The following is a 21842-nucleotide window of genomic DNA, read 5'->3' as shown; positions in this document are numbered from 1 at the left end:
ATTCACTTTTCTTTTTACTATGGACTGCATTGTCCCAAATCTGATAGTTTCTAGTTCTAAAGTCACTTTATAAGGAATATAAAGGTAGAAGAATATGTTAAACAACATCTCAGGGATGCAATCAACAAAATGCAGAATGTGAGAAGCTTTACAGGACAAGCAATCAATTTCTTCAACTTATAAAGTACAAGGAAAGAAAAAGGTTTTACAGATTTTAACCAAATGCAATGTGAGGACCTTGTTTGGGTCCTGATGTGAAAATAAACTATATAAAACATCTATGAAAAAATTGGGAAAATTTGAACACTAACTAGATATTTTAAAATTGTTCATTAATTTTTAAAGCCATTTTAGTGATTTTGTGGGTGTTTTAAAAAGTAGACCATATTGTTTAGAGATACGTATTTATGGGTGAAATAATATGCTGCTTGTAGTTTGCTTCAAAATAATCCAGAAGGTGAGGTACAGAGGGAACAAATTTGCCATAAGGTGATAATAGTTGAAATTGAATAATGAGCACATAGTAATTTATTATATTATTCTCTCTACTTTTGCAATACTTGACATTTTCTCATAATTTAAAAAAAAAAAATCCTTTTTTCTTTTCTGAGAAGAATTACCCTACTTTCTCCCTACACCTAATCGTGCTCGTTCTCCTACCGTTCAAATAAATTAAAATTTCATTTATTGACAATTTTTCTCCCTAATTTGGCTTAGACTCTTGAGAGCAAAGATTGTGCCTTACTCATTTTCTGCTCTTCGTATTTCCACCACCAACCAGAGAGCCAAAGTGCTCAATACATGATGGCAAACTGGTAGCTCTCTAGCTACAATTTACCAATGTGCTCCTGATAAAGAGGCTGACTCTATCGCATCGAATCAAATTTCCAGTTAGGTCTTGTGTCCTTTATAGAAATGTATTCCAAAGGAGCCTAAGAAGTCCTAATGTAAAAACTCAGGCAGTAAAACTGTCGAGACAAACCAGGAATCCAGCAGGGATTGGCCGGGTCAGCAGTACTGAATTGCTTTATAGTTAACTATGTATTTCTCGAGTAAGCATTGTCCTGTGACCTTTGGAAAGTCCTTCTGTCCTGCCCCGCCTTTCTCAAGAGATGGCTCTAAATCTTGTGAACCCCGAGAAGGAATATATCTGCCAAAGAGGATTCTTCCTGGTTAATTGGGCCTCAAATCATAACCAGAGTCTGGCAGCCATTGCTGACGGAGGCCTCTCATGTACACTGTATATCAGGGAAAAGTCAGACTGAGCTGCCAAGCCTTCTGCATTGAGTTGCTGCTGAACAAATCTCTATAAAAGAGTTCCTAAAATCGTCTCTCAGTCAATGGGCTGAGACCTGCCCCAATCAATCAGAGCTTGGAAACTATATTCTCATTTGCATCTTTACTGACTAATCCCAGCAGCTCCATAGCTACCAATCAAGATAATGCTATTTGGACCAATCAAACTGCAAAAATTTAGATTCTTCATTTGCATAAAAATAGACCAATCAGGGACCAGGGCAGGTGCTTTGTCTATAAAAGTCAGTCTCCCCCTTGTCTCAGGGTTTCCACCAGAGGCTGCTCTGTCCTATTTGCAGGCATTTTACTTGAATAAAAGTTCTTCTTTTACTGCACCCTAGACTGGGGGACTCTTGTTGGTTTTGATTGGTGGCAACAAACTTTTGTTGGCAGTCTCAAAGAAGATACCATAATGCATTTGAAAGGGCTTTTTTAAAACTGGAAAGCAGTATAAAGTTTAAGGTACAATGGACTCTTTCCAAAGCATCAAGTCATCTCACAGAACTCATCATTTTAGCTATTAGAAGAATTGACCTTGGATGAAAATGTTCAGCAGGCAAAACCTGATATATCTCTTCTTCCCTTCACTATAAATACACACACAGCACCTACTTTGTGCTAGGTGCTAGTGACACAGTGAAGATAGTCCACGTGCCCAGAACCAATCTTCACAGGCCATCTACTCCTTGGCTCTTCTCCCATCCCCCACCACTAGGTGCTCCTTACTCATGCTGTTCAGTCTCATGATTGATTAACTTATTAAGTTATTTACATGCATATATATATATATATATATTTACTAGAGGCTGGGTACATGAAATTCATGCACTGGGGGCTCAGCCTGCCTGCAATGTCTGGCAGTCTGGGGAGCCCTCGGGGTATGTCTGACAACCGAAGTCTGGCTGGCTGGCCCAGCCCTGCCACCTCCATTGCCCCTCCGCTGTCTCCCCCCCACCCCCTCATCATTCCCCTCCCTCCACCTGCTGGCATGTGCCTTGGCTGGCCTGGCTCTGCCTGCTTGTGGGCCCCAACCCCGGCCTACAGGTCATTCAGCCATTCGGTGGATTTGCATATTACCCTTTTATTATATAGGATTATATAGATTATTTATCTTTTTAATTGAGAATTTTACAAATTCTTAATTGGAGGTTCCTAATTCTGGGAAAATTTCCATTTTACCAATGTGTTCTTGAAGAGCACATAATTGTGGACAGGTGGTCTTTGAGTTCCTGTGACCATTAGGAGGAGGGCAATTTTATTTTTTGTAATATATTTTATTGATTTTTCTTTACAGAGAGAAAGTGAGAGGGATAGAGAGTTAGAAACATTGATCAGCTAGCTGCCTCCTGCACACCCCCTACTGGGGATGTGCCCGCAACCAAAGTACATGCCCTTGTCCGGAATTGAACCTGGGACCTTTCAGTCCGCAGGCGAAGCTCTATCCACTGAGCCAAACCGGTTAGGCAGGAGGACAATTTTAGGAGGCCCTTCCCAGGCTGTGTCTTCCTGGCTTTTGAGGAGGGTTTTTTTTGTTTGTTTGTTTTGTTTTTTCAATCAGACCATTTTACTCGGTGTTCATTGGGAAGGGGGAATGTCTCAATAATTAAGTTGTGCATTGGTTTTATATGGCTTTCTGTATTTGTGTTCTATCGAACAATTATAACAATTAAAAATAAGTATCTCTTCCAACTGGTTCACTGCTTCACAAAGAAAAGTGGCGCAAGTGCGGGCCACTGTGAGGGTCGGAGTGACCCCCCTGGAATACCCACCCAGTCAGCGGCAGGGCTACCCTTCCCGTTGCCTCCGGCCTCAAAGCAACCATCTAGTCTGCTGGAGGAGGGCCAAACAACCAATGACGATAACAATAATGATAATAACGATCAGAATAATAGCAAATGCGAGAGACTCGCATCTCCAAATAATAGCAAATACTAATAGCCGTCTCCGCGGAGCCACTCAACAGGGGACTGCACCCGCAGCGGCGGCTGCGGCCCTCGCAGCGCCCCTGGCGGCCCCCTTCCTGGCTGGGGTCCGCTGGGCGGGGCGGGGCCAGGCGGGCGGGGCGGGGCGCGGCGCTGAGCCCGCGGCCGAGGGTGGGACGAGGGGGACGGAGGGGCCGGCGGGCGGCTGGGCGGGGCGCGCTCGGGCCTCAGCTCCTCACGCGCCGCGCTCGCAGCTTCACCTCCCGCGCCGTCCGCGAGCGGAGGCAGCAGCCACCGGGGGAGCCGCGGGCACTGAGGTAGGCGCGGGGACGCCCGCCGCGCGGCCTGCAGCCCTAGCGCCCCGGCCCTGCCGGAGGGTAGTGGCGAGGCCGGGGGGGCGGTACGCGGAGGCCCGGGCGGGCGGGGCCGGAGCCGAGGGGCGGGGACCGGCCTGGCCGGAGGGGTCGGTGCGGCCGCGCTGCCCTGGCGCGGCGGGCGGAGCTGTGGAGGTCGGGGTTCGAGGCGAGGCGAGGCGGGCGCCTCTGCACGCCCAGCTCGGTCCCGGGAGGCGTGGGACCCGCTGACCCCCGGGGCGCCCACCGAGGAGGGAAGGCGGCGGGCGGCCTGTTCCCTCCCACTTGCCGGGCTCCTAGGCCAGTCCTCCCGCGCAGCCCTCGGGATCGTTCACCGGAAAGCTGGGCAGAGACACCCGGGCCAACGTTTTGGAAAGACTGAGAGTCACGTCGTTCGGCGCCGAGGCTTTCTTTTCCTTCCCCGCCCCCTGCCCAGCCTCGGCCCGACTTGGCCAAAGAAGGATGTGTCACCAGCTCGGGGCCTCGGGCGGGAGCCCCGGTCCGGCTGGGCGCGGGCGCACCTGAGACAAAGGTAGCCGGAGGCCGGCCGGACCCCGGCCCGGCCCAGCCCTGCGGCCGCCCGCGGGCCGCGCCGGTGGGTCTCCCTCCCTCCCTCCCTCCCTCGCCGTCCCGGCCGCCGCCTCCGAGGGGCTTGCTCCGCGGGGACCGCTCGATGGAAACCAGCTGGCCGCGCTCGCCGTTGCTGTTGCATCTGAACTCGGTTCTGCTCACATTACTGTTCCCAAGCCTCCGACTCTGGAAGAGCTTAAGGAAACGTTATCCCGCTTTAGTGGTCGGCAAATGTCAGGGAGTCTAAATGGCTGTTTGTAAATTATAAGGTATTTTCTTATTAGGAAACGGCCTGACAAGCACGGAATAAAAATTCTTAACACGTAAGCAAAAACGTGATTTGTGGTGCCGTCCGAAACCGAGGAAGTGTTCCTCCCCAAATCATTCATGTACAAACCAGCCCCCCACCTTTGGTGCCAGGCATTTTTTTTCTTTGTTCTTCATTAGTTTCAGTCCTCAGCTTCTTGTAAACAGAGCACCCAGTGCTGAGACCCTGAGAATTGCCATACTAGGTCAGAAGCCTGTGCATCCAGCACAGTAGGCAGCAGGCTTGTGTTGTAGTAAAACTCTTTTCTTCCTTGACGATGCCATTAAAAGAATCTTTTTCTTTCCTTTCGGTAGTATCCATGACTGTCAGTGAAAGCCTTTGAAAAACCTGTAGACCCTTCCTAATTTATACATACAGTTCATTCACATTTATTGTATCCAAATGACTCTCCTATCCTCTCTGGCAGAGAATTAACTTATAACATGAGATGCTTGTGGGGGAAGAACTTGGATCTTTTTAATAAATCTGGGAGCTCAGAAAGCGAGGGGAAGGGAAGCAAAAGTTCCGTCTTTTAAAAACAGAAAATTTTACCAGGACTAACCTGGTTGTTGGGTTCAAAAATAGCTTTATCCATTAAGAACCTGAGTATTCATAAGTATTTGCATATTTTTTAAATGCCGGTTAACATTCTGGAGTGTGCAGGGGCTATCAGACTTTTATCCTGGGATGAATTAATATGGCCTTAATGTTTAGCTGAAACCAGCTGCCCTAAGAGAATGAAACTTTTGTTTCAACAAGGGAATAAAGTTGATGAGTAATTTGGGAGTGTGGGGTACTAAAGAGGCACCTGTTCAAGCTATACGCTGCTTTTGAACTCTTCAGAGGCGCCTCATGTTCTCCGGCAGACAATCTCCAGGACATGGCCCCCGCCACCTTTCAATATGCAGATAATATTATGTATATTTTCCCTCTGAAATTTCTTGACATATATCTCCCCCCCCCCTCCTAAAAATAAACTCCACCACCTAGAGTAGAATTGATAGCCCTTTTGGGCATTATCATTCTCTCTCTAAATGAAAGGGGTTTTTTCCCTGGGACTATTGACATTTGGACCAGATAGTTCTTTGTTGTGGGGGGTTATCCTGTGCATTATAGGATGTTTAGAAGCATTCCTGACCTCTACTTAATGGAAACCAGTATTGCCTCTCACCCCCCTAGTTGTGACAGTTAAAAATGCCTCCAAACATTGCCAGGAGTCCCCTGGGAAAGCCCATATTATGTCCACCAGAGAACCACTGTTCTAAACAGACTGCAACCTTAACACCAGTGACACTACATTGTCCTCATTTGCTTATGTGTTGATTTTATCTACTATGCTAAGCTTGAGGGCAGGAGCAGTCTTACTCATGTATTTAACAAATGCCTGAGGAGGGGCCTTTTTTGCCAGCCAGACACTATTTAGGTAAAAAAACAAAAAAAAAAACTAATGTGGTCTTTGCTCTCCTGGACATTGCAATCTAAAGAGTGACAGATGCATGTATGTCTAATGATAGTTACCTCATTACAATTGTGATAAATTCTGGGAGAAGTACAGGGTGCGTTGAGTACATAAAACAGGGGTCCTGACCTAGTTTGGAAACTAGGAAATTTTTCTTTGGAAACAAACTTTAAGATGCGTTGTGCTCTGAAGGATAAATAGAAGTTATAAGGTGAAGCTTAGAGGGACCACATTCCCACAGAATCAACGGGACCTTTCTGGGAATTCCGAGGCCAGTGTGGCTGGAGCATAGAGAGTGATAGGAGCAGGATGATATAAAATGAAGCTGGGGAAAGTAAGTGAAGGCTACCTCAAGCACAGTTCTCAGTTCAGTCTGCTCATTAGAACCACAAACAGAACTTAAACTAGCGCTGGGCCATTCTCCAATCAGAATGTCTGCCGTGGGACTATTCCTTCCCTAATTGCCATTTTCCCCACACCTTCCAAAGCGGTAACCACTGCTACTAGTTTCCAGTAACTTATTGTAACAAACAGCTGGAACTCAGGTGGTAGCAGAGGAGAGGGTAAGAAGAAGATGGACATAGGATATATATTTAGGAGGCATATATCTAAACAAATGGCATTAAAGCAAATGCATATTCTTCTTTCCTCCTGTTATTTACCAAAATGGTAGCATACTAACATTATTCTGTTCTCTGAACAATGTCTTAGAAATCTTTCCATTTCAATATATAGTTTCCTTATTCTTTTGAATGACTGTAATATTCCATTGCATGGATATACCACAGGTTATTTAACCACTCTTTGATGGACATTTAAATTGTTTCCAATAATTTACCATAACAAACTGTACTATGCTTATACCAGTTTATGTGTGTGAATATATTTGTAAGATAGATTCCTAGAAGTGGAATTGTTGAGTCAAATGTATACACACACACAGTTGTAAATATTTGTGTTTGTAAAAGATCACTCTGGTCAAATTGGAGAAAAGGGTTTAGAAGGAAATGAGTGAATGTGGGAGACAACTGACCCTAATTAAATTGTGTGCTATAGAATAAATTGTGTTCCCCCAAAATTAATATTTTGAAGCCCTAATCCCCAATGGACTATATTTGAAGATAGTCTTTAAAAGGTAATTAAGATTAAATGAGGTCATCAGAATGAGACCCTAACCTGATAAAATTGGTGGCTTTATAAGAAAAGTAAGGAGAAAAGGCCGTGTGAGTACACAGTAAGAGGCCAAGAGGAGAGTCCTCACTAGAAACTGACCCTGCTGGATGTTGATCTGGAAATTCTATAAATTTATGTTGTATAAACCACCCAATCTATGGGATTTTGTTATAGCAGCCTGAGCTAACAAATACACTGTGGAAAAGTAGGAGAGAAAAGATGGTAGCTGGGATTATGATGATAGCAGAGGAGATGGAGACAAGTAGGTGAATACAGGAGATATATTTAGGCATAATTGATAGGATTTGATTACTGATATGGCACAAGCCATGGGAGGGAGAAATAAAGTGTGAGGATGACTCCCTGAGTCAGGCTTGCCCAACCAGGAGAATGGTGGAGGAGTTGTTGCCTGAGACAAAGAACACTGGAAGGATAAGTAGTGTTAAGGTGGGTTTAAATCAGATTTCACTTTGGGACTGGTGAGCCCCTCAAGTGGAAATGTCATATAAGCATTTGATAATTCAGATCGATAGCCCAGAGGAGCGGACTGAACTGGGGACACAAGTTTTTTAGGTGTAAATTGAAAGGTGTGAATGGAATTACCAAGGGCAATGGGTTGCGAACCTGTAGCCCACAGCTAAATCAGGCTTACAGATGTGTTTTGTTTTTCCAATACAATGGTTTTTGTTGTTTAATTTTGAGTTAGTTGCCAATATTTTGTTGGTTTTTTGTTAATACTCACCCGAGGATATTATTTTCCATATTTTTGTTTGTTTTGTGTTTTGGGGTTTTTTTTAGGGAGAATGGAAGGGAGGGAGGGAAGGAGAGAGAAACTGACAGACATCAGTTGATTGGCTCCCCAGTGCGTCCCAACTGGGACCAGGAATCAAACTAGCAAACCAGGCACATGCCCTTGACTAGGAATGGAACCTGAGACCCTTTGGTGCATGGGCTGACACTCTTTGCCAGTAATTTAAAATCTGAAGATTTCCCATGAAAATCCAGATTTGGGATTTTTCTTTATAAATGAGAAGATGTGGCTCTACTGAGCCAGCTTTCCCATCTGGCAACAATTGATTGGAGCTAAGTCACAGCTGATTCCAGTTGCTTTCTAGTTCAGCAAAGAGCCCACCACTCCTAAAACTTATGCTTGGCCTGCTTTGCTCATTTAATTCTCAGACCCTGAAGGCATTTAAGTGTGTGGTCCCTGCTCTAGGAAAAGAGTGTAGAACAGTGATTCTCATCTTGGCTGCACATTGGAAACACTGAATGATTAAAAAATAGTATTTCTGTTTACTTGGTCCAAATTATAGCCTTGGATCTTTTAAGGCTCGTCAGGCAATTCCACTGAGCACTGGAAATTGAGAACCATTGATAGAGATTAAGAAGAGAAGGGGGCTCAGGATTTCAAAGGAGTGTAGCAGACCCAGGAAAGGGATAAGTGGCCAGAGAGGTACAATGGAATGGAACGGTCCCTTGCTTGCAATTAAGACATGCAAACTTAACCCATTACACTTAAAGGTGTTTTTAATTAGATGAGAAAGGATGAAGTTTTAGTTTGCATCTATAATTACTATTTGTTTTGCATATATATATATATATATATATATATATATATATATGCTGTTCATTTACTATGTGATGTTATGCACACACAAAAACAGGCATGCTTTACTTCATGAGCCATTTAAAGGATTTTCAAGAGTAAGCTATACTTCATTTTTTTCTTAGGTGTTTACTTTAGATCTAAAGTTTAGAATCTAATTCCAGTTTAAGATGTGTCATAAACCTGGCCGGTGTTGCTCAATGGTTGAGCATCGACCCATGAACCAGAAGGTCACAGGTTGATTCCCAGTCAAGGCACATGTCTGGGTTTTGGGCTTGGTCCCTGGTAGGGGGTGTGCAGGAGGTGGCCCATCGATGATTCTTCCTCATTATTGATGTTTCTATCTCTGTCTCCCTCTTCCTTCCTCTCTCTGAAATCAATGAAAAAAACCCCCACATATTTAAAGATGTGTCATAAAAGGCAAGAAAAGAGTATTTCAAAAAAGATAGGAGTTAAGTGAAGATGTAGACCAAGCATGTCAAACTTGTGGTCCGCTCGTGACATGCTTGAAGACTGAAAATGATCTGTTGGATTTAGCAAGATGAAGTCTTTGACCTCAGCAGGAACCATTTTAGATGGGAAGAGGCAGAAAACAAATTGAGATGGGTAAGAAGTAAGGAAATGGAAATGGAAAATGTTGGGAAAATCTTTTGAGACATTTATGTGAAAAGAGGAGTAGTGAGAGGACGGGTGTCTTATATGTCTCTGTGATAGGTGCTCAGAGTGTGTTGGTTACCCAAACACTTCTAGCTTTTTAGGAAGGTAACTCAGTGGTGCGTGATTACTTCTGTCTCTCATTTCAGAGGGGTCTTGCTTGTATTTGTTTTGGAGATTTTGTGTTTTTTCACTAAGGAGATATTTTGCCAGAACTCTTGAGACTCAGCTGTTAGAAATTAGGCCCTTAGTCTCTTTCTTATCTGGAAAGCCATAATGCTCCTAAAGGCCAGCAGTGATCTGGGCTCCAGTGACCCTGACATCATCCTCTCATTGAACTGATGAACAAAGACCAGATTGTTGGCATGTTGAAAATGGAATACTTGGCTATGTCGGAGAATATGTATCTAGCTGTCAGATTTCCAGGAGTGTTTTTCGCAGCTGTATTTTTCCCAAATAACTTGATATTGTAACTTGGTTTTCCAGTTGCATGCAAAATTTCTCATACTTTGAAACGTTTTCATTGACGGTGATTAAAAGGTATAGAGAGAAGTTGGAGGAATAGGACCTCGTTGGGCTCAGAGAGAAGGTGAAGAGAGCAGTGAACAAACTGGTTTTCAAAAGGTTGTGTGAATGCAGTTACCTTGAAGACCTTGTGTTAAACTCTCTAGAGTGGGTTGTCATTGCAGATGGCCACTACCTATCTGTCTCTTATGCATTTCTGCCCCCTTGGCAACCTTAACCTGGCAAAGAAGGACTTAAAGGTCAGTTTTGCACTTTATATTTCATATATATATCTCCTTTCAGAGAGGAAGGGAGAGGCAGAAAGAGAGAGAAACATCAATGATGATAGTGATGACAGAGGATCATTGATCTGCTGCCACCTGTACACCCCACACTGGAGATCTAGCCCACAACTTGGCATGCACCCTGACCAGGAATTGAACAGTGACCTCCTGGTTCATAGGTAGACGCTCAACCACTGAGCCATGCTAGCTGGGCTGCACTTCATGTTTCTAAGAGCTGTGATCTACCAGCAGAACAAAAAACCATGGGGTCGCACAATGCCAATGATTATTAGTGAAGAATGGTGTTTACTAGTTGAGGCCATAAGCCCCACTGTTATACTCTTTTTGCAAATAGGAGTATCATCTTGTGAGGGATTAGCCTTCATAGCTACCTTTGGCTCTTCAGTTAAGTGGTTGGTGGTTAACTTCTGTATGACAGATGACTTTGTGACATGAATAGCAAACCTTGGTTTATAAAGGTTTGTACTGGGAGTCTAAGATGAGAAAGAAAATATTTTGTTTAGAAACTCTTGTGCTTAGACAATTGTAGGAATACCACCACCACAAAATACTTAGGTACTTTGGATGGTGGTAGATGGAGGGAAAAGTGGTCCAGAGCTTCTTATATTTGTAGAGGAGACATGATAATTGAGTGGGGTGTGGACTTGCAGTCAGTTCTTGGATGCAAGGCTTTGGATCTGTCAAGTCTGAGCTGTGTGAGTTATTTACTTTTATTGAGTTAAAATTCACATAACATAGCCCTAGCTGCTTTGGCTCAGTGGATAGAACATCGACCTGCGGACTGAAGGGTCACGAGTTTGATTCTGGTTAAGGGTACATACCAGGGTTGCGGGCTCAATCCCCAGTAGGGGGCATGCAAGAGGCAGCCAATCAAGGCTTCTCTCTCATTAGTGAAGTTTCTATCTCTCTCCCTTCCTCTCTGAAATCAATAAAAATATATTTTTAAAAATTCATATAGCATAAATTAATCATTACAAAGTGTATAATTCAGTGACTCTCAATACATTCACAGTGTTGTGCAACCATCACCACTATCTAAATCCAGAACATTTTTATCACCCCACAAGGAAACCCTGTATCCATAAACGGTCACTCCCCATTTCTCTCCCCCATTCACTGGAAAACAATCTACTTTCTGTCTCTACGGATTTGCCTATTCTGGACATTTCATATAAACGGAATCACACAATATGTAACTTTTTGTGTCTGGCTTCTTTCATTTAACATAATATTTGCAAGGTTCATTCATGTTGTAGCATGTGTTCCTTTCTTTGAATAATAATTCCACTGTATGGATAGACCACATATGTTTTATCCACTAATAAGTTGGGGATGTTTACACCTTTTGGCAATTGTAAATAGTGGTTCTACAAGCATATGTGTACAAGTTTTTGCTCAAATACCTGCTTCATTTATTTTGTGTATATACCTAGGAGTGGAAATTGCTGGGTCATAATAGTAATTCTATGTTTAACTTTTTGAGTAACCACCAAACTTTTCCACAGCAGCTGCACCATTTTACATTTCCACTAGAACTATTGAAAAGTTCCAGTTTCCCTACGTCCTCATCAACACTTGCTATTTTCTGGTTCTGTTTGTTTGTTTGTTTGTTTTGGGTTATAGCCATCCTAGTGAGTATGAAGTAATACCCATTGTGAATTTGATTTACATTTTGCTAATGACTGATGATGTTGAGCATCTTTTCATGTGCTTGTTGGCCATTTGTATATCTTTGGAGAAATGTCTGCTCAGGTCTTTTGCCCATTTGGTCTGCTTGTCTTTTGGTTGTCGAGTAGTTGTAAGAGTTCTTTATACTAGTATATTCTAAATACTAGGCCATCATTATCAGATATACGATTTGGAAATATTGTCTCCCATACTGTAGGTTGCTTTTTCACTTTCTTGATAGTATCCTTAGCACGAAGCTTTTAATTCTGATAGTCTAATTTATGGTTTTGTTTTTGTTGTTGTTTATATTTTTAGTGCATATCTAAGAATCATTGCCAAATCCATGGTCATGTCAGTTTACCACTGTTTTCTTCTTGTAAGAGTTAACACTTTTAATTCTTACATTTAGCTCTTTGATCCATCTTTAGTTAATTTTTGTATGTTAGGTAAGGGTCTAACTCCATTCTTTTGCATGTGGCTATTCAGTTTTCTCAATACTATTTGTTGAAAGAAATGTGTGTTTTTATGCATGTTTCAGACTCTGAGTGTTCTCTTTTATTAAGTGAAAGTGATAAAAATACTTGCCTCACAAAGTTGTGAGATTAGAGAGGGTATATGTGTAATCACTTTGAAAGGTATAAATCACTAAGCAATATTTGTGATAATTATTGGCTTGCCACAGATAGCTTTTATTTGTACAAAGCACTTATAAGTTAGTGTCCTTCAGCAACCACCAAAAGTCTTCCATTTTACTGCATAGTGACTTATGACATAACTAGAGGCTCGGTGCACAAAAATTTGTGCACTCAGGGTGGGGGGTCCCTCACCCCGGCCTGTGCCCTCTCGCAGTCTGGGGCCCCTCGGGGGATGTCCACCTACTGGCTTAGGCCCACTCCCCAGGGAATTGGGCCTAAGCTGGCAGTCAGACATCCCTCTGGCAGCCCGGGAGCCCTCAGAGGATGTCCACTTGCCAGCGGGGAGCAGGCCTAAGCTGCAGTCGGACATCCTTAGAGCTGCTGACGAGGCAGGAGAGGCCTCCACCTCTGCTGTACTGGCAGCCATCAGCCTGGCTTGTGGCTGAGCAGAGTTCCCCCTGTGGGAGCGCACTGACCACCAGGGGGGCAGCTCCTGCATCGAGTGTCTGCCCTCTGGTGGTCAGTGTGTGTCATAGTAACCAGTCATTCCCAGTCGTTCTGCTGTTAGGGTCAATTTGCATATTACCCTTTTATTATATAGAATAGAGGCTTGGTGCATGGGTGGGGACCGGATGGTTTGCCCTGAAGGGTGTCCCGGATCAGGGTGGGGGTCCCACTTGGGTGCCTGGCCAGCCTGGGTGAGGGGCTGATGGCTGTTTGCAGGCTGGCCACAGCCCCCAGCCACCCAAGCTCCCAGTGGAGGCTGGCTGGAAGCAGGTATCTGGGATTTATTTATCTTCTATAATTGAAACTTTGTTGCCTTGAGCAGAGGCCACAGCCAGCCAGGGCAGGCAGGAAGTTGGGCTTCCTCCATCGCCGGGGCAACCAAGCCACCTGCTTGCTCCAGCTCCGTGGCTGCAGGCCACAATCTTTGTTGGGTTAATTTGCATATTGTCACTCTGATTGGCTTGTGGGCGTGGCTTGGGCGTAGCAGAGGTGCAGTCAGTTTGCATGTTTCTCTTTTATTAGATTAGGCTAGAGGACTGGGATCTTTATTGTACCTCTGAGTACAAAGTCACAGGGCCCCAGATGCAAGAGGTAATTGTAGAGATTGTATCCATCCAGAATTAAAAGTGTATTTTCTTGTAGGGCATGTGTTTGTCAAATTCTATTGCTATTCCTCTCAAATTTGGGAATATCTGTTCAAGGTGTGTAAGACATAATTTTCAAAACTAATGTGTTTTCAGGCATAGTGAGAGAGTAAAGGCAGTTCTTTATATTTATTATGCTAAGCAAGCTAAGCCAGTTAGAAAAAGACAAATTCACATGATCTCACTTATAACTGGAATCTAAAGAACAAAATAAACTTACAAATAAAGTAGGGCCAGCAGTTTGGAAACAGGCAACAGAATAACAGACCTGGGGGCGGGGGGGGGGGGGGGGGGAGGGGGAGTTTGATTAGGAAGCGGTTAACCAAAGAACATATATGCATAACCCATAGGCACAGACAATAGCATGGGGAAGACCTGGGATGGGGTGGAGGTTGGGTGGAAGAGGGCAAAAAGGGAGGAAATGGGAGACATCTGTAATACTGTCAACAATAAAATAAAGAATCCTCACATTTCACTGTATCAGCTGGTAAGCCTCTAGAAATAAGACTTTCCTCGTTCAGTGACTAGTGACCCTAGTTCAATCAGCAAATATTTATTGAGTTATCACTATGTGACAGGCACAGTACTAGATATTAGAGATACAATAATACAGGACCAAACTCTCTCTTGAGGCCCCCACTGAAGACCTCCACATTCCTAAATCCATTCAGTCAGTTCTCAGTCTTTCTTTTATTTGATCTTTCAGCAGCATTTGCACAGTTGATTATTCTTCTTTCTTTGCAAAGCTTTCTTCACTTAGCTTCCAGAGCACTGCATTCTCTGGGTTTCCTCCTACCTTATGGAGGTTCTTATATAGCAGTGGTTCTCAACCTTCCTAACGCCATGACCCTTTAATACAGTTCCTCATGTTGTGGTGACCCCCAATTTCATTGTTACAAATTGAACATAATTAAAGCATAGTGATTGATCACAAAAACAATATGTAATTATATATGTGTTTTCCGATGGTCTTAGGCGACCCCTGTGAAAGGGTCGTTCGACCCCCAAAGGGGTCGGGACCCATAGGTTGAGAACCGCTGTTATATAGTGTTTTTGCTACGTCCTCATCACCTTTCGGACCTCCAAAGTTAGAGTGCTGCTTACTCCTCAAATTTCTATTTTTCCTTATTAATCCTGTTTCCTTGGCATTTTATCTAGTCACATGACTTTAAATACCATCTATACAGCAACAATTTCACACCAGTGACTTCTAATTTTATCTCCAAGTTAGACCTCTCCTCTCAATCTCATACTCTGATATCAAAGTGTCTACTTGACATCTCCATTTGGAAAACTAATAGACATCTCTAAACTGAACTCCTGATTTTCCTGTCCAATACCTGCTCTTCCCACAGCCTGTCCCATCTCAGTAAATAGCAGCTCCATTCTTCCAGTAGTCCAGGCCAAAAACCTTGGCATTATCCCTGACTCTCTTCTTTCTCTTTCACCCTACAATCAGTCTATCCACAAACCCAGTTGGTTCTACCTTCAGAATGTATCTAGAATTGGTCACATTCCACCGTATCTACTCACTTATGTGTGGAATCTAAGAAAAACAAAGAAACTCATAGATACAGAGACAGACTGGTGGTTTCCAGAGGCGGGGGTGGGTGGGAGTGGGAGTGGAACTGTGCCAAATGGGTGGAGATGGTCAAAAGGTACAAACTCCCAATTATAAATGGTGTGCAAACAACCATTATATCTCACCTAGATTATTTCTGTAGCCTCTTTCCCTGCTTCTGTCCTTGCTCTCCTAGAGCCTGTTCTCAGCACAGCCCCTAAAGCAGCGTTTCTCAACTTGTGGGTTGCGACCCCTTTGGGGGTGGAACGACCCTTTCACGGGGGTCACCTAAGACCATCGGAAAACACATATATAATTACATATTGTTTTTGTGATTAATCACTATGCTTTAATTATGTTCAATTTGTAACAATGAAAATACATCCTGCATATCAGATATTTACATTACGATTCATAACAATAGCAAATTTATAGTTATGAAGTAGCAACAAAAATAATGTTATGGTTGGAGGTCACCACAACATGAGGGACTGTATTCAAGGGTCACGGCATTAGGAAGGTTGAGAACCACTGCCCTAGAGGGACCTGTTAAAGTAAGTTCTCAGCTCAGAGGCTTTATACTTACTTACAAGGTGCCCCATAATCTAACCTCCCCCTCTTTACCCATCTGACCTCATCTACTACTACTCTCCTCTGTGCTTACTTTGTCTCAGTCACAAATGGTATCCTTGTTCTTTCTCCAACAAACCAGCTGTGCTCCTGCCTCAGGACCTTTGCTTTCCCCTAATAAAGTATCTACAAAGCTCCCTCCCTACCTTCTTCAGATCTTTGCTAAGTTCACTTTTCTCAGCACTCCCTGTGCCCCTTCTGTTTCAAACTCTGCTTCCCAGACCTCTTAGGACGCTGGGTGTTCCCTACCCCACTCCCCAGACTGAACCATCCTGGACCATCTGGCTCACTGAACTGCCATGAGGACCATCAAGGTAGTTCAGTAAGCCAGAACACCTGGGTGTCTGAGCATTTTGTGGAACCCCAGCTCCAGCCCTCAACTTCTTTTGCATAAGAGAGAAATTTAACTTGTATCTTGTTTGAGCACTCTTGTTTTCGGCTTTATGTTATATGCAGCATAAAAATACTTGTCTCGGAGAGGAAACTAAGATGGCGGCATAGATAAACACCGGGAAATTGCTGCTTCCCACAACAATTGATAAATGCATCAAAAACACAAGCCGGACTCATCCAGAACTACAGGAGAGCTGGCTAAGTGTAAATTCTACAACTAGAAGGAAAGAAAAGCACACTGAGAGCCAGAGGAGCTGCAGAGGTGAAGTGCAGAGGTACGGAGGCTCGCACGCGCGGAAAGGGTCTGGCACCTGAGGACGCGGCTGTCTTTTTGAATCCGGAGGGAGACACAAGCTCCCCACGGCTCTGAAATCCGGCTCCGGGAAGTCTCTGGGGACACAGCACTCATACGGGGAGAAACTGGTCTCTCTGGCAGCGGGCGAGCTTGAGGGCAGCTTTCCCTCAGAGGTGCTTGCAGCCATTGCTGGGACACTGGGACTCGCGACTCCTTAGGGCGGGGCTGAGGCTCCACCATAGCTGCTTCCTCCGCCCTTTGATTCCTTGAGACCCCGCCCCGCCCCGCCCAGGCTGCGGCAGAGGCTTTTGCATATGAATGCTCCGGCCATTTGCAACCTGTAACTACCTAACCGCAGCCGGGCCAGATAGACCCAGAGCTTCCAAGAGAAGGCCCAAGGCCCCACAGCGGCTTGCATTGCTACACAGCTGAGCATCATCAGGGCACTTCCAAACTCCAAAAAAAGGAAGGGGAATCTGCAGTTCTCTTCATAGTTCCTGCTGTGTAACCTCAGGCAGAGGCTAAATTAGCACATCCTAAGATCCAAGAGCCACTGTACCCAGTGGTCAGAGGGGGACCATCCAGATCACAACTCCTCAGATCCATAAGGGACACACTCAGGGTGCAGTCTCAGTGAGCACCAAAGCCCCACTGAAGCAAGTCTTGCCCCAGAAGGGTGTCTTCAGCACAGAAGTTCTCCCATCATAGACACAGCTGATTCTCACTGCCAATTGGCCTGGAGGTCAATTCCTCCCAGTGAGCCTACAACAACCAAGGCATAGCTACAACAAGACTGTGCACAAAGCCCATAAGGGGGTGCACCAAGAGTGTCCACCTCAGGTAACTGGGGAGGCTGAGCCACTGGGCCCTACAGGACACCTAGCACACAAAGCCATTCTATCAACACAGGGAAGCAGCCAAAATGCGGAGACAAAGAAATAGGTCACAAATGGTAGAAACGGAGGAAAGCAAACGACTGGATATAGAGTTCAAGGCCACGTTTATAAGGTTTTTCAAGAATTTTATGGAAACCACGGATAAATTTAATGAGTCCCTCAATAAGTATAGTGAGACCATGGAGGACATGAAAAAGGACCAACTAGAAATTAAGCATACACTGACTGAAATAAAGAATAATTTACAGAGATCCAACAGCAGACAAGAGGATCCCAAGAATCAAGTCAAAGATTTGAAGTACAAAGAAACAAAAAATACCCAACTGAAAAAGAAAAAAGAAAAGAGATTCCAAAAATATGAAGATAGTGTAAGGAGCCTCTGGGACAACTTCAAGCGTACCAACATCAGAATTATGGGGGTACCAGAAGAAGAGAGAGGGCAAGATATTGAAAACCTATTTGAAGAAATAATGACAGAAAACTTCCCCCACCTGGTGAAAGAAATAGACTTACAAGTCCAGGAAGCGCAGAGAACCCCAAACAAAAGGAATCCAAAGAGGACCACACCAAGACACATCATAATTAAAATGCCAAGAGCAAAAGACAAAGAGAGAATCTTAAAAGCAGCAAGAGAAAGACAGTCAGTTACCTACAAGGGAGTACCCATACGACTGTCAGCTGATTTCTCAACAGAAACCATGCAGGCCAGAAGAGAGTGGCAAGAAATATTCAAAGTGATGAATAGCAAGAACCTGCAACCAAGATTACTTTATCCAGCAAAGCTATCATTCAGAATAGAAGGTCAGATAAAGAGCTTCACGGATAAGAAAAAGCTAAAGGAGTTCATCACCACCAAACCAGCATTATATGAAATGCTGAAAGGTATTCTTTAAGAAGAGGAAGAAGAAAAAGGAACTCTTACCATTTGCCACAGCATGGATGGAACTGGAGAGCAGATAAATACCACATGATCTCACTCATTTGTGGAATATAATGAACAACATAAACTGATGAACAAGGACTGATCCCGAGACGGAGAGGCATTGATTGGACTGTCGGGCTTTGGAGGGAGGGTAGGGGAGGGTGGGGGAAAGGGGGAAAGATCAACCAAAGGACTTACATGCAGGCATATAGGCCTAACCAATGGACACGGACAACGGGGGGGGGGGGCGTGAGGGCACGAGCGGGGGCGGGGTAGAGGGTAACATGGGGACAAGGACACATGTAATATCTTAATCAATAAAAATATATTAAAAAAATAAAAAAATAAAAAAAATACTTGTCTCATTTATTTATAGTTTTTATGTTGTAGATACCCATTCTTTATTATATGATCTGGACAGCTAAAAAATTATGTTAAGTATCCATTACATGTGATGAAGTTGTTTTGGCTATAGATGAAATGAGAGACCAAAAGATGGAAGGAGGTATAGTATTATGAAAGCAAGAGCTTAAAGAAAAACTGAAGGAGACAGACTATCAGTGAAGATGTATATTTTTGCATGTCATAGAAGTTGATTGGTTTTAAGGAATAAATATCCACTTAAAGTATATAAGTAAAAAGGTTATTTATAGTAAAAATAAAGAATACATCAATTCACTCTAGTTTTATTAGTGCAGTCAGCCATCATGGAAACTAAACATTCTCTCTCCCTCCCTCCCTCCTCTGTTTTCTTAACCCCATTTTCTCCTGTCATGTTGCTTAGCATGGGTACCCCAAAACAGTGGCTTCAGCCATCAAATCTCTAGGACCTTTAAAACCCGGAGTTTTCAGCTAATTGACAATGTCTTAGCACTTCAATTGCAAATTTCCAGGTGAGATATGATGGGTCTATCCTGCTTAAGTTACTGTCCCAACCAAATTTGATGAGGGGTTAGAAAGCATGTGACACATGGAGTTGTCCCATCTAGCCTGTGGACAAAGCTGGTCTGTAAGAAGTAGTGGCATTACTTGTTTAGAAAGGTTTGTTTTAAAAGGAAATAATTGGTGCTCTGAGTTCTGGGGGAGGGAGTAGTATAAAATATGTACAGCCCCCCCCACACACACACACACACATACACAAAAAATAAAGATGCTAAGAGTATAGTAGGAAAGGAAAATTGGGTTAGTTTACATGAACCACTGTCCATTCTGTAGCTCTAGGCAGCTTTGTTGCCCTACTAATCTTTACAGATGATTCCCACCCAACAGAAGTTGGGGGTCTTAGGAGGTGAGATGAAGAAAATACTAACTTTTGGAATATAACCAAAAATTTTCATAAGATCTCTAATATAATATCTGTCTGGTATAGATAGATACCTTGGGCCAAAGTCCGTTTCCCTTTAACCAGTTAATTGCCATGATATTTTGAATGTAATTAGAAAAGATCCACCGCTTGCATCTATAGATGCTTATGGCATACAAATGGTTAATAGCCTTCAAGGAGTGTACATTGTAGGGATAAATACAGTAACTGTGTAAACTATCAAAATAATTTCAGGTACGGATAAGTGCTATACTAGACGTTAAACTGAATAATGGGATAGAGAACAATGAGCTGGTACCTTGGTCAAGGGAGAAGGAGAGGCTGTTGGAGGAAATTAAAAAAAGGCCCGCGGGAGAGCAGTGCAAGATGAAGTAAGGGATGTGAAGGCAAATTTCTGGAGCTATATTAAGTAAGGAGTTTAGATTTTGTCCAAATGGGGTGGGTAATTATTAGAACACCTGAAACAGGAGAGCAATTTGCTATAATTTACAGGGTGGGATAAAAAGTAGGTTTACAGTTGTGAATACACAAAACACGGAGTTTATTCTTATATTATTTATTCATTATTGTGTTATTTTCTGTACAAACAATTATAAACCTACTTTTGCCCCAATTTTTGTATTACTCTGATCATGCTGTTTAGAGAATGACTGGAATATGAGTGGAAGCAGAGAAACCAGTTTAGAAGGCTGTGACAGTAGTGCAGGTGGTAGGGGATGGTAATTTGGGCCAGGATTTTAGCAGTGGAAATAATGAGAAGTGGAAAATTGAGAAAGATTTCAAAGATAGGATTGTCAGGTCTTCTGAGTTTATTCTGTGTGTGGCCTACAAATATGGCCGATGGTCATTGCATTTTTATGTACTTCCAAACACCTAACAAGTACCTTGTAAAAGGTCTTTTTGCCTCAATAAGGTACTCTGGTTGTATATAACCAAGCTATCTGGTTGTCTGTCTATACCAGTGATGGCGAACCTTTTGAGCTCAGCGTGTCAGCATTTTGAAAAATCCTAACTTAACTCTGGTGCCGTGTCACATATAGAAATTTTTTGATGTTTGCAACCATAGTAAAACAAAGACTTATATTTTTGATATTTATTTTATATATTTAAATGCCATTTAACAAAGAAAAATCAACCAAAAAAAATGAGTTCGCGTGTCACCTCTGACACGCGTGTCATAGGTTCGCCATCACTGGTCTATACAGTAAGTAATTAATAACAAATAAACCCTTGCTAGGCATCACCTGCAGATTATAGGGACTCTTCAGTCACACGTGTACATGTCAGCTGAATGAAGAACTTTGTCTCAGGTCTTCAGGGTTCTCAGGATTCTCCTCATACCGCTCAGGAAACAGTGTCCCAGGGTTTTCCGCTTACCCCTCAGGATCCTTGAGGCTGAATGACAGTCTTAGGTTGGTGAGGTAGGCTTACTGTGCTCAATTTCCATACCGGCTTCTGGCTTTTTGGTTTGGACCTTCATCATGTCTCCTTGTTTAGCGTCTTGCAGTTGAACCTTGCTCTCAACTCTGCTTTCATGTCTGATGTCAGAATTCTTTTTCCCAACACCCTTTTCTTCCCCAGCTTCCTCTTCCTCCCCAACACTTCTGTCTTGGTAATGAATAAAAAAATTTCATCCAAATTGTGGTTAAAAAACTCTTTCTACCCAGGTCACTACAATGACTTCAGTATTCTATAGATTTCTTACCTCCTTCCTCCCTCCCTCCCTCCCTCCCTCCCTCCCTCCCTCCCTCCCTCCCTTCCTTCCTTCCTTCCTTCCTTCCTTCCTTCCTTCCTTCCTTCCTTCTGTCCTTCCTTCCTTTTTCTTACAGGAGCCTACCAATACTTTGAGACATTTCCTTCCCTAGAAGTTGAGACTTCTGAGATTATGGCAGGGACTCAGGTACTGACTTAGCTTATCTCCTTTAGCCTTAATACAGACATGGTATAGGACAGTGGGACTTTGATGGTACCTGGGCTCAAATCAGTTACTCCACTTTGTATGTGTGTAATAAGATCAAGTTTTTTGTTTTGTTTTTAACTTAGCCCTAGTTTCTTCATCTGTGAAATGGAGATGCTAATCTCAATGTTGCATAAGAATTAAATTAAATAATAAATTTAAGTGGTCAGTACAATTACCAGCATCAAAGCATTTTAAAAATGTTAATGTAATAATATTAATCTTCCCTTTGAGAGCCCAAGAGGGATCCCAGTCCTTCAC

General features: G+C 43.3%; 1 protein-coding gene across 6 annotated transcripts in view; it reads left to right on the top strand.

The window, feature by feature from the left end:
- Positions 1–3388: 3388 nt before the first annotated feature.
- The window catches only part of PPP2R3A (protein phosphatase 2 regulatory subunit B''alpha), a 170133-nt gene continuing 151679 nt past the window's right edge, over positions 3389–21842 (top strand). For 3 of the 6 annotated variants that reach the window (XM_059663871.1, XM_059663865.1, XM_059663869.1), the window contains exon 1: positions 3389–3535. The gene's annotated coding sequence lies outside the window, so the exon portion shown is untranslated. Of the gene's footprint in view, positions 3536–3647; positions 4375–21842 lie in introns of those variants that run through there. The other 3 variants (XM_059663867.1, XM_059663868.1, XM_059663866.1) reach the window with 3 other exon arrangements.

The sequence above is a fragment of the Myotis daubentonii genome, chromosome 14 (assembly GCF_963259705.1).
Source record: "Myotis daubentonii chromosome 14, mMyoDau2.1, whole genome shotgun sequence".
NCBI lineage: Eukaryota > Metazoa > Chordata > Mammalia > Chiroptera > Vespertilionidae > Myotis > Myotis daubentonii.
Note: the sequence above shows the minus strand (reverse complement) of the source record. Positions and strands in the feature narration are given on the sequence as shown.